Below are 13,637 nucleotides of genomic sequence, written 5' to 3'. Positions count from 1 at the left end.
GTCAGCAGCATCTGGGTTAACAGGAGCATTTTGCATCAAAGTAGCCACCAGCAGAGAAATGCAAAGTTTGAAGGATTCAGAGCAAAGCAAAAGAAAAATGAAGAGGAGAAAAACAAGTCTTTAGTGGAGAGGGTTTGTTTTTTTCCTTATTTTGATTTGTCTTTTTTTTTTTGCTTGTTTTAATTTGAATAAAATTGTTTTTATTTTTTTTCCTTTTGACACCAGCTTGCTCTTTTAAAATGGATGAAGTCCATCACAAGGGCTTGATAAAAGAATGCCATCACAATGCCTGCTGCTGCTCTCATTCAGCTGATGAATAAATTATAAGTGCATTACAATGCTATTTCAGCTGTGATTCCAGGGCCTGAGGAGTGTGATGGCTGTGACCTTATGCCTGTCAGACAGTGGTTTGTATTTCCAAGGAGTTCGGGTAACCAGCTGTTCAGGTCATCTTACACCTCCCATTCTGGGCTCAGTGTGCAGAAATATCTGAGTGTGTTCAACCTGCCTGCTACAGAGACAGTCCTCCAGCTGCACACAGTGGTGGTGGGACGTGCTCTGATTCTCAGAGGCTCATGATCTCATAGAATCATAGAATGTGTTGAGTCAGAAGGGACCCATCAGGATTCTGCCAAAGCCTGAAGTGACCATTGCCACCCTCCAAAGCAGCAAGCTGGGGGACATAATGCTTTATTGATGGAGCTGTAACTGGAATATCCATATTATTCAGCCTCAGCAATAGTTTCTGTGTTGGGAACTGGCATTTTAGATTATTCTTGCTGCACAGGACATGGCATCCCTGTCTCAAGCATTATAGCATGGCTGAGATGGTGTGGCTGTCAGCGCTCGCTGCTGTACCTTGGGTGGTCTCTGTGGGCTGGTCTCCAGCAGCAGTGCCAATAACTCCATTAAAATGCAGGGCCAGCCGGGCTTAGCTGATGATGGACAATTCAGGTCCTGCCTGGGGCCTTGGAAACTGACCACAGAGAAGAGTTTCCATTAGGAAACAGGGAGGGCCAACTGAGTTGAATTGGACCTTGCTTTGCGGAGGCTAAATTTGGCCTTTTCATGACCCTTCTCACAAAATATATGAACAGATACAGAAGAAGAAAAGCAAACTGTGGCATAAACACCAAGCCCTAGGCTCAGGCAACAGCCCTGGGGGGCTGAATGGCAGAGAGAATCCCTTGGATGAGAAGATCCAGAGGGGCATTGGGGCATCTCCAGAGGGGAGATGTTCCCTCAGCATCTCCACCTCCAGCATCCTGAAAATTAGATGTTCCTCTGAAAAACTATTTGTCGCTCTTGTGTGGCAGATAAAATGTCTCACTCCCCTGTGTGCACAGGTAAGCTGTGAGCTCTGGAAACCACACTGTCGTGGATGTGAAGCAGAACTGGGAAGGGGAAGACCCTTGCACTGGTCCTACAGACTGGTCTGTGCACTCATGTGTGGAGAGGAAGAGGCTGAATTTTCCTGCAGGAGCCTGAATCACCATGAGGGTAATGAATGCAAATTTCCCAGACAGGGGGACAAGTCTGGAGAAGCCTTGCTGCCTGGCCCAAACGTGCTGAGAGGTGCTGTCATCTCCACCCTAGGGCTTGCTGTCCCATGGAAATTTGGAAAGAGCTTCTATGGGGTCTGGGAAAAACACAGACAGAAAAACACTGGTCTGAGCTCACAAGACCAAAACCCTCCAGCATTGTCCATGCTCACACGCCCTCCTGGACAAGGGAGACCTGTGGAGATACAGGAGCTTGCAGGGACTACTCAGGTTTGATCACCTGCCCCTTGGCCCCACCAGCTCCCTTGCACCCACGTCCCACGTCCCCTCCAGACACCCCTTGCTGTTTCCCCCTGCTCCCTCAGCACCCTGCTGCAGACCTTGGGGCAACCCCAGGTATGTTCCTGCCCTGTTTTTGTGACTGGGGCTGGAGGGCTCAGCCCTGCAAGAGGGTCTGTGGGGCACCTGTGGACAGGGCAGAGCACTGGTGTGCCCTGCAGGTGCTGTGCCTGAATGCTTTGCTATGCCAACACCTCAGTCCCTGTCTACAGCTGCCTGCAGGGCCAGGTAGATCTCCTCCAGACTTGTTTACTCGCAGTGACATTTCCATTAATTACCCTCATGCTTCTCCATCCTGCAGGAAACCCGTTGGCCACACCAACTTGAAGCTCCTGATGCAGGTAGGTTTGGCACATCCCATTTCCTTGTCCCTTCTAGCACAACTCAGTATCTTCTGCCTGGCCTGTAGGAGGGGTCGTTCCCTTCTCCCACCTTCAGCTGTCAGTTCAAGCAATGGCAGGGTGCAGAAGGAGCCAACAGCCAAGTTTGCATCTAGATTCACATCAGGGCCAGTCCTTTCTGCAGGAGCAGTCCCATTTTAAAGGTGGAGAAGGCCCTAATGCTGCCCCAAACTATAAGCTGTGGATTTTATCTCAAATGGGTTTGTTTTTCCTATGCGTGGGCATCCCAAGGGTCTAGAAGAGAGAGGGAGTTTAAGAGTCAACCCAAACCTTTGCATCTGGATGCTCACTTGCACAGTGCTTTAAATTAAAATGCTTTTCTTCTTGCCTTTGGGTGACGTACTCAGAGGTGTTGCAGGGGAGGTGTTCATCTGGGTGAGCTGGCTGCAGTCTGGTCCTGTGGGTCTGCACTCCCCTCATCTCTAAGATAATCAAAGGCCCTTTCCTCACTCTTGCTCTGAGGAAGTTAAAAAAAAAATAAAATCTAAATATACTTGCCAGATGTCAAAAAGAACCAAAAAGGGCAAGTTTTAGCTATTTCTCTCTTCCTGCTGCCCCTTTGGTGTGAAAGTGGAGTGAGCGGGGCAAAGCAGAAAAGCCCTGTGGGATGGAGGCCTGAAAGGACCTCCTTCCACAGGGAAAATGTACAAAGCAGGGACTGCAAAATGGGAACCGGAGGAAGCAGCAAGCACTTTACAAGGAGTGAATCCTTTCTGCAAGGAAGCAGCCAAAATACCATGGAGGCCACACAACTTCGATAAAAGCTTTTCTCCATCTCAAGCATGTTCTCTCAGCATCCATATTTAATATATTTATCTTTTTTTTTCTGCACTGGTGAGCATTTTCAGGACACTCAGATCCTTCCCTAGACAGCAGAGCATGTGCTCAGCTTCAGAAATGCAGAGTTTTTCCCTAGAGTGAGACATATTTTCATATACCTGAACACTTAGGAGCACAAGAAATTAGAAGGGAGGGTTTACAAACAGTGGGCCTGGCTTGTCCTCTAATAGTCTAAAGCTGTTTCTTTTAGGGCCATTTCTAAGCTTGACTTGATCATAAGGCATTTTCCGTGGGTTTTTTTAATATATCTGAAAATATTCTCCCATTGACTCTACTGCCCTACTCTCCTTTTTGTTTACAGTCACCTTTCACATATATATGGAATATATATACATAGGTCCTTCTTTCACATCTACTTGCTGTTTAAAAATCTGAAAAAGCTGTCAAAAGATCTGATAACAGAGCACAATGAAAATACCCTGCTGTTAGTCTTCATATTCTGATGATTAATAAATAATAAAAGACATTTGAGTAATATTTTATCTGGGGCTCTCAGAAAACAGGAGCCTATGTGGCTCCTGGCTGTTCTCATCCTTGGAGGTATTTCCAAAAGCTTGGCAAAGAGAGAGAAAACAAAAGCCTTCCCACTTATTGAATCATGAAATCATAGAAAGGTTTGGGGTTGGGGGGGGACCTTTAAAGGTCAGCTGGTCCCACCCCCCTTCAGTGAGCAGGGCCATCTTCAAATAGAGCTAGTTGCTCAGAGTCCCATTCAACCTGGTCTTGGATGTTTCCAGGGATGAGGCATCCTCTGACAGGTTGTTGTGGTTTAACCCCAGCCAGCAACCAAGCCCCACGCAGCTGCTCCCTCACTCCCCCGTGGTGGGATCGGGGAGATAATCAGAAGCATAAAAGTGAGAAAACTTGTGGGTTGAGATAAAGACAGTTTAATAGGGAAAGTAAAAGCTGGTGCACACAAGCAGAGCAAAACAAGGAATTAATTCACTGCTTCCCATAGGCTGGCAGGAGTTCAGACATCTCCAGGAGAGCAGGGCCCCATCATGTGTAATGATAACTTGGGAAGACAAACGCTATCATTCCAAACGTCCCCCCACCTCCCTCTTCCCCCCACTTTATGTGCTGAGCATGATATCACACCATCTGAAATATTCCTTTGGTCAATTTGGGTTAGCTGTGTCTCCTCACAACTTGCCAGCATGGCAGTACGAAAAGCAGAAAAGGCCTTTGCTCTGTGCAAGTGCTGCTCAGGAATAAGAAAAACATCTCTGTATTATGATCACTGTGTTCAGTACAAATCCCAAACACAACCCCATATCTGTGAAAAAAATTAACTGTGAAGAAAATTAACTCTGCCCCAGCCAAAACCAGCACACAGGTCCACATCTTCCTTATGCCAGAGGCCTCAGAGCTGGATGCAGTACTCCAGGTGGGTCTCACCAGAGCAGAATCCCCTCCCCTGACTTGCTGCCCACCCTGCTTTGGATGCAGCCCAGGACAGGATTGGTTTCTGGGCTGTGAGTGCACATGGCTGGGTCATGTCCAGCCTCTCACCTACCAGCACCCACAAGTCCTTCTCAGTAGGGCTGCTCTCAGTCTGTTCATGCCTGATTGATATTGGGGGTTGCCTCGACCCAGGTGCAGGACTTTGCACTTGGTTTTGTTAAACCTCGTGAGATTCCAATGGGCCCACATCTCAAGCTTGTCCAGGTCCCTCTGGATGGGATCCCATCCCTGTGTTTCTTGGTCGTCAATTTGATGATGTGGCCATCAGCATTTTACTGACATTGGAGGTGGTTGCAGAATGAGACCCAAGATTTCAAGGCTCTCTGCCAGCACTGGCACTGGCTTCAAAAGAGATACTTTCCACACAGAGGGAGGGACAACAGTGCTTTGCAGTGCCCTTGGTGTGAAGATAGTGTACAGCCACCAAATGGCAACAATACTTACATGGAGATAACAGAGGGCTTGAAAATTTGGGGGCTGTTTTGGCGGCAGACTTTCTCATTTATGGACACAGATGTAAGAATAGCCCAAAAGATTGAAAGGTGCCACCATCTATTGGAATGACATTGAATCCTGCTCCTGCCAGTGTTTTCACTGTACAGCTCTCAGGGCACCTTGGTTATGAAGACTGTGAAGATATTTGAACGTGCCTTCAGGGCCTGACCCTGCAATTGGGGCTGGGCAGCTGGGCTGGGCTGGGCTGCTTTCAATTGCTTTGAATATTTTCCCTTTTGACCTTGTTTTACTGTGTCGCAGGAATGAAAAGGGAGATTTGGAAATTCTCGCTGCCAGGCCATGGTTTGTTTCCCTCTGTCCTTGCCTTATCTCGGGGCCTTCAGGCTCTGTCTCTTGGCTTTAGAGCCAGCGGCTGGTGCTCTATCAAGGCGCTGCACTAAGTGACTCTCCCGATGTTGCCTTATCTCCAGGGACCTGCCTGCACAGGTCCTGCTGGGCTCTATCTCCTTTCCCCACCTGCTGGGTGCCATATGTCCTATCTCCCCCCTCTTCCCCCCCCGAACCTTATACCTTCAGGAGATGCTTTGCAGAGCACAGCAGTGAGGTCTTGGGGCAGATTCACACAGGTAGATAACAAACTTATCATGACCAATACTGCGTTTCAGTGTTGGGTGCTTCTATATCCACAGGGGCCCATCTATTCTAGCACTTCTCCTCATGGAAGTCCACCCTTGGAAGGGTGTAAGGACAAGTGATACTTCTTCAGAATATTTCCGCAATGTCTGACATTTTTTTGTGACTCAGACTCCCTGACTAAGAAGTGTCCTTGTATTTAATAGTCTTCAGTACATTTTTCTCCCATTAATTTCTTTAGTTATTTTTGAAACCAGATAAATTTTAAGCATTTGCAACATCCTGTGCAAAGCAGCTGCCCAACCTAATGACCTGTTTGGGTGCAGAATCATTTCCTTTGGTTTGTTTTGATCCTGCCATCTGACAGCTTTTTTGATGCCTTTATCCTCATGGTGAAGAAGATGATGAGTGGTCCTTCTGTCTCCAATCACACTCTGCCCCTTGTAACTTTGCAGCCTCTACTACAACCTTTTCCATGATGTGTTTTGGGAACAGAAGATTCCCAGCCTGCACAGCTGTTCCTCCTATGGACACAGAGACTTTACAGTGTTAATCACCTGATCACCTGAAGATCATTTCCTTTTTGTCTCCAACCCTTTCACAAGAAGCACCCAGAGTCTTAGGTACACATTCACAGATTGTTTAGAGACAAATCAAAGGGAAATGCCCCAAAGTGAGATATCCACCTTCTCCCAGGTGACTTCAAATTGTTGCTGCTGTCCTCACCTAGACTGCGAGACCTGATTCCTGAGGGATCTGCCTCTTTGCATTTCCTCCCACACCAGGAACAGGAGAGGCAAAGGACATCCCAAGTGACAGAAGAGTCATTCATCTCCAGTATAAAACTTAATTGCAGTAACCAGCACGTTTCAGGACAGAGCCTCCTCTCCCGGGGGCAAGGAAGCCTTTGCTCCTGTCTTGGTAACCTACAGCAGGGCAGGATGGGGTATTCGGGTGAGAGCCTTCAGCTGTGAGGCATGCCTGTCATCTCTGGGTCTGGGCTTTTGGGATTCTTGGATCCACCTGGATGTTAGATAGCACAAAGCCCTCAGCTCTCCATGCAGCCTTCAGCACCTTCAGGAGGCATCTGGCAGGGAACCCCTTGGTTCCCTGACTCATCCTGTAGCATGTTTCTTTGGGGTATTCTAAGCACAGGCAGGTAACTCCTCCTCTTTGAAGTCAAACCAGGCTAAAGGGCAGCAAAGCAGATTTTCTCAGATCCTCCAGAGCCAGTGTCCAGTGTTTGCTTTGGTGGAAGGACCCTTGTGTAGACCTCAAAGGGGTCTTCCCTGATGTGGAAGATATTTCTGACCTCAGCAGATGACAGCTCTGGCTCACACAGCAGCCTTGCAGGGGCTGTAGGGGCCAGGAAAGAGGGGTTCATCCCGGTCAGAGTGCTTCTCTCTCTGTCCTTCCAGCTCCAAAGCACCCCATGGGGTGAGGCCAGATGCTGGGAACTCATCCCAGTGCAAAAGGAGGCCCAGGAGAATAGCTTTAATACCCACAGGGTAAGACTTCTGCAAGGCGTTCCTGGAGCAGCAGAGCATTGAAGCTGGTTTCTGGAGCCTTGAGTGGCTGCTAATGCAGTTCAGAGCCCTTCACTAATCTTCCTCTCAATGCAGGAAGACTTTGGTCTTTCTCATCCTCCCAGCTGAGCTGCCAAATTACACAAAACATCTCTGACACACCCACATCCGGAGGGGAAGCAGCCTCTGTGGGTTGAAAATCACAAACTAGGATGGATGTGACAGAGAGACAGACAACACTTATTTAATCTCTGTTTCCATGGGAAGCAAAAGCAAAGTGGAGAACTGTGAGGGAATCTCCTGAATGCACATGTCAGCTGTGACTCACCTTTACTACATCTCAGCAAATCCCTCCACTGCCTTGCCTCAGTTTCCCCACCAGGTGAATGAGGATGTAACATACTTGTCTTGCAGAGTCATTGGAATGGGGGGCTGGACCAAAGAATAACAAAGGCCAGAGCTGTTAAATCTGAGTCAGGTGAGCTTGAAGATTTCAATTCATCGAGTCATTGTCATTGTCATCACCACCACCTCTGTTGATGTTTGCTCAGCACCATGCATGTTGGGTTTGGATGAAAGGCAGGGAGGGTGCTCACATTGCCAGGCAGTTTGGCACTCAGAGGTTTAAGCCATAAATAAATAAACCCCACATTTACATGTTCCTGGCTGTCTTCACTTCCTCTTGTCTCAGGAGCTGCCCCAGGGACTGAATTGTTTTTGGTTGTGACTGGGAAAGAGCACTATTCTACTGCAGGGAGATTGCCAGGGGCTGCTTCCATGGGACAGACAAGGCAAACCACCCATCACTGATAAAACATGACATGACTGCAAGAAGAAAGGGGTCAGCAGAGCTTTTCCTCTCCTTCAGTGTCTCTGATGTGATTTTTGGAGGCTGCAGGTTGCTTTTTCCTATCAGAAAAAAATTGGAAAAGGCTTCTCCTCCTTGTTGCTATGTGTAAAGCCAACGTGGCAACAGACTGGAAATCAGATAAATTTGCTCTCTTGCCTGTTGCAGAAAGCAAACAAAAGTGACCAGAGAATAAAAACAAGGTACACAAAACAATCTATGCAAAAAGAAAATCGGTGATATAAAAGGAGGCAAAACAGTGCTGGCATATCAATTTCCCATTAGTTCTCTTTGTGTAATTCAGGCCACCACAGTTTTGAGATAAAGCTGCCAGAGCTACTGACTTTGGACAGTCAAAATCAGTCTCTCCGTCTCTGCCCCTGACTTATATGTATGGGTTGCTTTAGTCCTGGTTTGTTGTTTTTTTTCTTTTTATTTGAGTGAGAAGGAATGCCTAACACACCCTCCCAGTATCTGACCCACTGAGGAGGGCTGTGGCTGTTGTACCATCCTGTGAACGTCAGCTTTACCCTTGTAAAGCCTTGGAGCTGCTGCTGCTGCTGTGGGATGCAAAGTGGCTGCTATATCCCAATGCAGATGAGTGAAGCTTCATGAACCATGTGAGACTCAAACCATCATCCATCCAAGAAACAATGATGAATGAGGCTCATTTTAATCAATGCAGCACTGTTTCATCTGGGTGGTCTCTGAGCATCAGGAGGGACCTGGATATCCCTCTAACCACCATCCCACGGGCAAGGACCTCTCCTAGGACCCTATTTTTTCAGTGGCTGCCAAGAATGTGCTGGATGCCTGCCTGAATCCTGGGGTGAAGCCCTTGAGGTTTTGTTCAAAATTTCAGTGGCTACAAACATCTACTTTACCTTATTCCTTTGCCCTGATGAAGTCCCACAATTTTTGGCCATTGTGAAGATTCCTCATTGTCTACATGTTTCTGTGATATGTCCATATTTGGGAGTCAAACATTACAGGAGTTTGTCATTAACCTGTGTACCAGGTTGTTTTTGTCTGGGAGTTACAAATGACTCTGTCATGTGTTAATACTTGAGCATTTGAAACACTTGAAAATACTTCAGAAACCAAAGGGGGGAACTACTTAATCCTTCAATGAAATGGTGATTTGCTGGAGGGTGACAGAGCCCCTTTCCCCAGGAGAAGCAAGAAACCACATCAAATCTGGGTAAAGCTGCCAGGCAGTGAGAAGTGTCATGTCCCTACAAGGCTTTACATTGTCACTGAGATCAGGTTTTGGGGGAATTGGGAGAAAAAAGCAGCTATGGCCATGGGGTGGCCAAAGGGAATTAGGGGATGGATGCAAAAGTCTTGGAGGGGAGAGCCCCGGGGAGGAGCTGGCTTTGCCTGCAGACCTCTGTGAGTGATGCCAAGTCCCAAGGGATGTGCCAAGGTTTTTGCTCATAGTTTAGCCCTCCACAGCTAAACCAGAGCATTGCCACAGCAGTGGTGTTTGCAGGAGGACCCTAGGAGGGGACAAGGTGGTGTGGAGGGAGAGTGGACACTGCACAGGTTGGGATCAATGTGATGGCTAAACCTGCTTGGCAGCACCTTCCTGCCAGCTGTGATATCAGCAGCGTTCCTGAGGCTGAAACAGAGGGAGCAAGGATGTGTGAGCACACAGGTGTGTGTGTGGGTATGCACTGTGCACAGTGCACAGCTGAGGGGTTGAGGGCATCACCACCATGGTGGGCTGAGGTCTGGAGGTGCTCAGGTGCTTGTGAGATGCTCCCAGGAAAGGCAATGCTCAGCACGTCCCTCCACATGCTCTCAATGGTCCTTTTGCCACCTCAGTGTGTTCAAAGACTGTGGGCAGGACGATTCCAGGCTGGAATCTGGCATCCTGTGTACAAAGAGCTTTGGTGGGATTTGTGTCCCTTGGAAAAAGAACTCAGGAATCACATCTGAAAATCAGAGAGGCTTTTCATTTTGCCAAGAATAAAGGGATGGTGGGGAGCAGCAACCCCTTTATTCTTCTGAGAATCCTCCTTTTGGGTCACCAGCAATCCCCGCCAGTGGTTCAACACCACCCCTGGTCTTACTTGCATTCCAGGGTAAAGGACAGCCCAACTCCACTAGCACAGGTGAACTGAGTGAGGAATAGATGAAAACAAAAATAACCCAATGTGGGAGAGAAAAAACTCATCCCCAGCCTGCTGATCCCACCAGTGCTGTTTCCTCATGGGATATATTCCAGCTACTGACTGTCACACTGGCTTGTCCCAAGTGTGGGTCAGCAAGCTGGGTGCTCACACATGATTTCCATTTACGTGCAGTGAAGGGATGGGATGTGGTTTTTGCCCTGGGGTTGGTGGTCATGAACATTCTGGGGCTTGGGGTTAAACGTGTAGAACATGACATAAGATATTTGGGTGACTGGGCCATTTAAGTGACGGTAGCCAGAGACTGTGTTGTGGTTCCTGCAGTGCGATGTTAGATTTTTTTTTCCCCGGGGTGCATTTGAGGCTGGCTTGCCGTCTACCTGTGCCTCTCAGGAAAGCTGGAGATCTGGAATATCATGCTGATAAGACGCTGGTGCACAGCGTTGGGAATGCTCACCCTTGCTGAGAACCCACCCAGGAATGGCTTCTGAGCTCTGAAGCCCCAGATTCCTGGGGACAGAGTCAGGGGAAGGATTCCTCCAATTCCCCAGGGGTTTCTGGGCAGCAAGGATGAAGCATAGCAGGAACCAAGAGCTCAGCAGTGGTTCTTTGGGCAACGTGGGATGGAAGGAGGTGCATGATGGGCAGGCACATGGTATGGAATGCAGTAAAATGTTTTTTTAATTAATATTACTACTCTTAGCATTGCAGGATTGGGTGTAATTAATGACTCACTATGTGCTAAAATACTTCATTAAATAATCTGTTCTGGGAAAGGCACCACTGGTCCTGCTCCCCGCTGCAGTGTGTGTGTATGTTCACATATGCACGTGTGTCTCTGTGTGTACATGTGCCCCCTCCTGGAGGCTGCAGGACGAGGCCTTTCATCTGGAAGCAGGGGGATGTTGGGAAGTGGAGAGGGTGGCAGGAGGCTGGGAAGGCTCTGGGCATGGCCCTGTCACCCAGTCCCCCCGGGACAGACCCTAAACTCGTTCTGCCACCCTGGTTGGGCATTACATGCCATCCCAGGGATGGCAGGGGTGAAGATGGGACACTGAGGGATTTGCACAGTGGGCACCCCTGTGACCCACCCTGGACCTGCCCCTGACTGAGTCCCTCCTCTCCTGCTGCTCTCAAGCAGTGCAGGGATGTGACCTTGGGGCCGAGGATGACCAAACTGGTTTGCCTAGCCTTCCTAAAAATCCTGCACAGGGCTGTAATTACCCTCACCTTTAAACAGAAGGGAGCCTGACACCGCAGGTATGGACACGGCTCCCGCAGGTGTCTGGCAGGGAATCACTTCTTGGGAGCAGGGCAGCACAGGCAGGATGGAACGTGAGGAACCAGGAATGGGGGAGAAGGGTGGAGCTCAGTGCCGCAGTCATGGTCCGATCGGGGAAAGAGCAGGCTCCTCCAGCCAGGAAACTGTTTCTTTTGGGAACATGGAGGATAAATTCCTCCCAAGTTAGGAGCTCGTACTCGGCAGAATCACTCAGGCTGTGCACAAGAATTACTTGCAAAACCTGACAGGAGTTAAACTGCTACACAACTGGAAGTCAATTTTGGAGGTGATCTCTGGTTGCAAAGGTGTGCAGGGGAGTGTGTGCATGGACAGGAATGGATGCAGGGGGTTTGTCTCCCCAGATCAAGGAGCAGGGTTAAGCATGTGAAATGCGACCCAGGCCACTAAGATGGAAGAAAAAGCAATTCTGAGGTTACAACGGGCAAAGATCCTCTGGAGAGGGCTGGGGAAGTTGCTGCTGGTGGCTGGGATGGAGAGAGGCTGTGATGCAGCAGCCAGGTAGGAGTTGCCACAAGCAGTAACGGGAACCAGAAAGCTCATGCTGTACCTACAGCCACCACCTGCATCCCCATGTGGTGATGTGTGTGGGAGATAGTCCTGAAATACGAGTTAGCTTGGCTCTCGAGACACTTCCCTTGGAAAGCAGAAGCCAAACACCCACCTACAGGAGTTCTGGTCCCCTAGCTGACACAAGCCTGAGACCCTGCTTCCAGCAGATTTTCCTGCGTGAAAGTCATTAAATACCAGGGATGTGAAGCTTGAAGTGCTCTTGGTAACGATGCTGGTGACTGCCTAGGCCAGGCAGCAGGTCAGGTGACACACAGGCTGATGTCAGCCTTTTTTGGGGCAGAAACAACACCTGGCTCGACACTGTGATTTCCCAGACATGCTGCACAAAGCAGTGTGTAAAAATGGTGAAAGCTGGGCAGGACATGGCATTACTCTGCTTCCCCTGGAAGAGGGAAGGGTGAGAACCTGCCCTGCTCTGTGGCAAGTCAGATGCAGCAAAGACCTGTAAGTCAGAGAGAGTATCAATTGCAAACATTCTCTGAACACACAGCTTGCTTCCCACCTCCAACACCCAACTGGCTTATTGTTTCCCCCAAACCTGCTTGTTTTTTCCAACAGCCCATGAGCAGTGGGATGATCTGGCTTAGGGGTCCTAGGTGGGAGATGGAGCTCAGCCTGCTTCACTGAAGCGTTCACTCAATTCCTATGTTTACTTTAAGGATGGATATGCTATCTTCTACCCTCTGTCTTAACATTCCTGCACATTTGCTCTTGAAGAGCAGGAAAAAAAAAGCTGAACTGCGTGTGGCCAGGGTTCAGGGAGAATTTGGACCCAGTGTGGAGATGACACACTCCAGGGATACTGTTCCAGAGCAGAGCCCCTCTAAAGGACAGTCCCACTGGAGTCACAACATCCCTGTTTCACGATAGTGTTTGGATAAGTGAATTAGACTGACTACAGTCAGGCAAAGAAACAGTTCTGGACACAGAACTAAAATTATCTGGGTCCTAGATCTGTGTCCTTCTGTTCAGGGACACACATGCAGCGGTGCTTTTAAATATCCTGACAACCCAAATACGATCAGGGTGGCCTGGGGTTCAGGCTTGCTTCTGTATATGCATGTATATGTGATATATACAAAGGAGATATTCCTCCCACTCCGATAATCCGCACGTAGGACGCTGCTGGCTCCCGGTGCCAGTTCCAGCTATCCAGGAGGATCTTGCTGGCTCTCGGAGCCCTTTCCAGCTATCCAGAACGACTTTCCTGGCTCCCAGTGCCCTTTCCAGCTATCCAGGACTTTCCTGGCTCCCGGTGGCCGCTCCTGCCGGCCAGGCCAGCTGGGGCTTTCGGCAGCTCACGGCCAGGATGATTAATCACCAAGTGCCACAAGACGGCTCCGCGCTCGCCCGCCTGAAGATGAACCCCCTCCGCGTCGCCGCGAGAGCCACAATTTTGGAGCGAAACTCGGCGATTTCAGCGCTCCCGCCGCCGCCGCGGCGGAAGCGAAGGGCGGAGACCCGCCCCCCTCCATGGGCGGGGCCGAGGGGGCGGGCACGCGGGCGGTGCGGCCAATAGAAAGCCTTCGCGGCGTCGCGCGGGGCCAATGGGGAGCGGGACTCGGCGGACGCCGGGGCGCGCGCGCCGCCGCACGTGGCGACGGGGACCCCACGTGGGCGG

The sequence above is a fragment of the Neopelma chrysocephalum genome, unplaced genomic scaffold (genome assembly GCF_003984885.1).
Source record: "Neopelma chrysocephalum unplaced genomic scaffold, ASM398488v2 Primary Assembly neopelma1_97027, whole genome shotgun sequence".
NCBI lineage: Eukaryota > Metazoa > Chordata > Aves > Passeriformes > Pipridae > Neopelma > Neopelma chrysocephalum.
The sequence above is the reverse complement of the archived record's forward strand: the minus strand, read 5'-3'. Positions refer to the sequence as shown.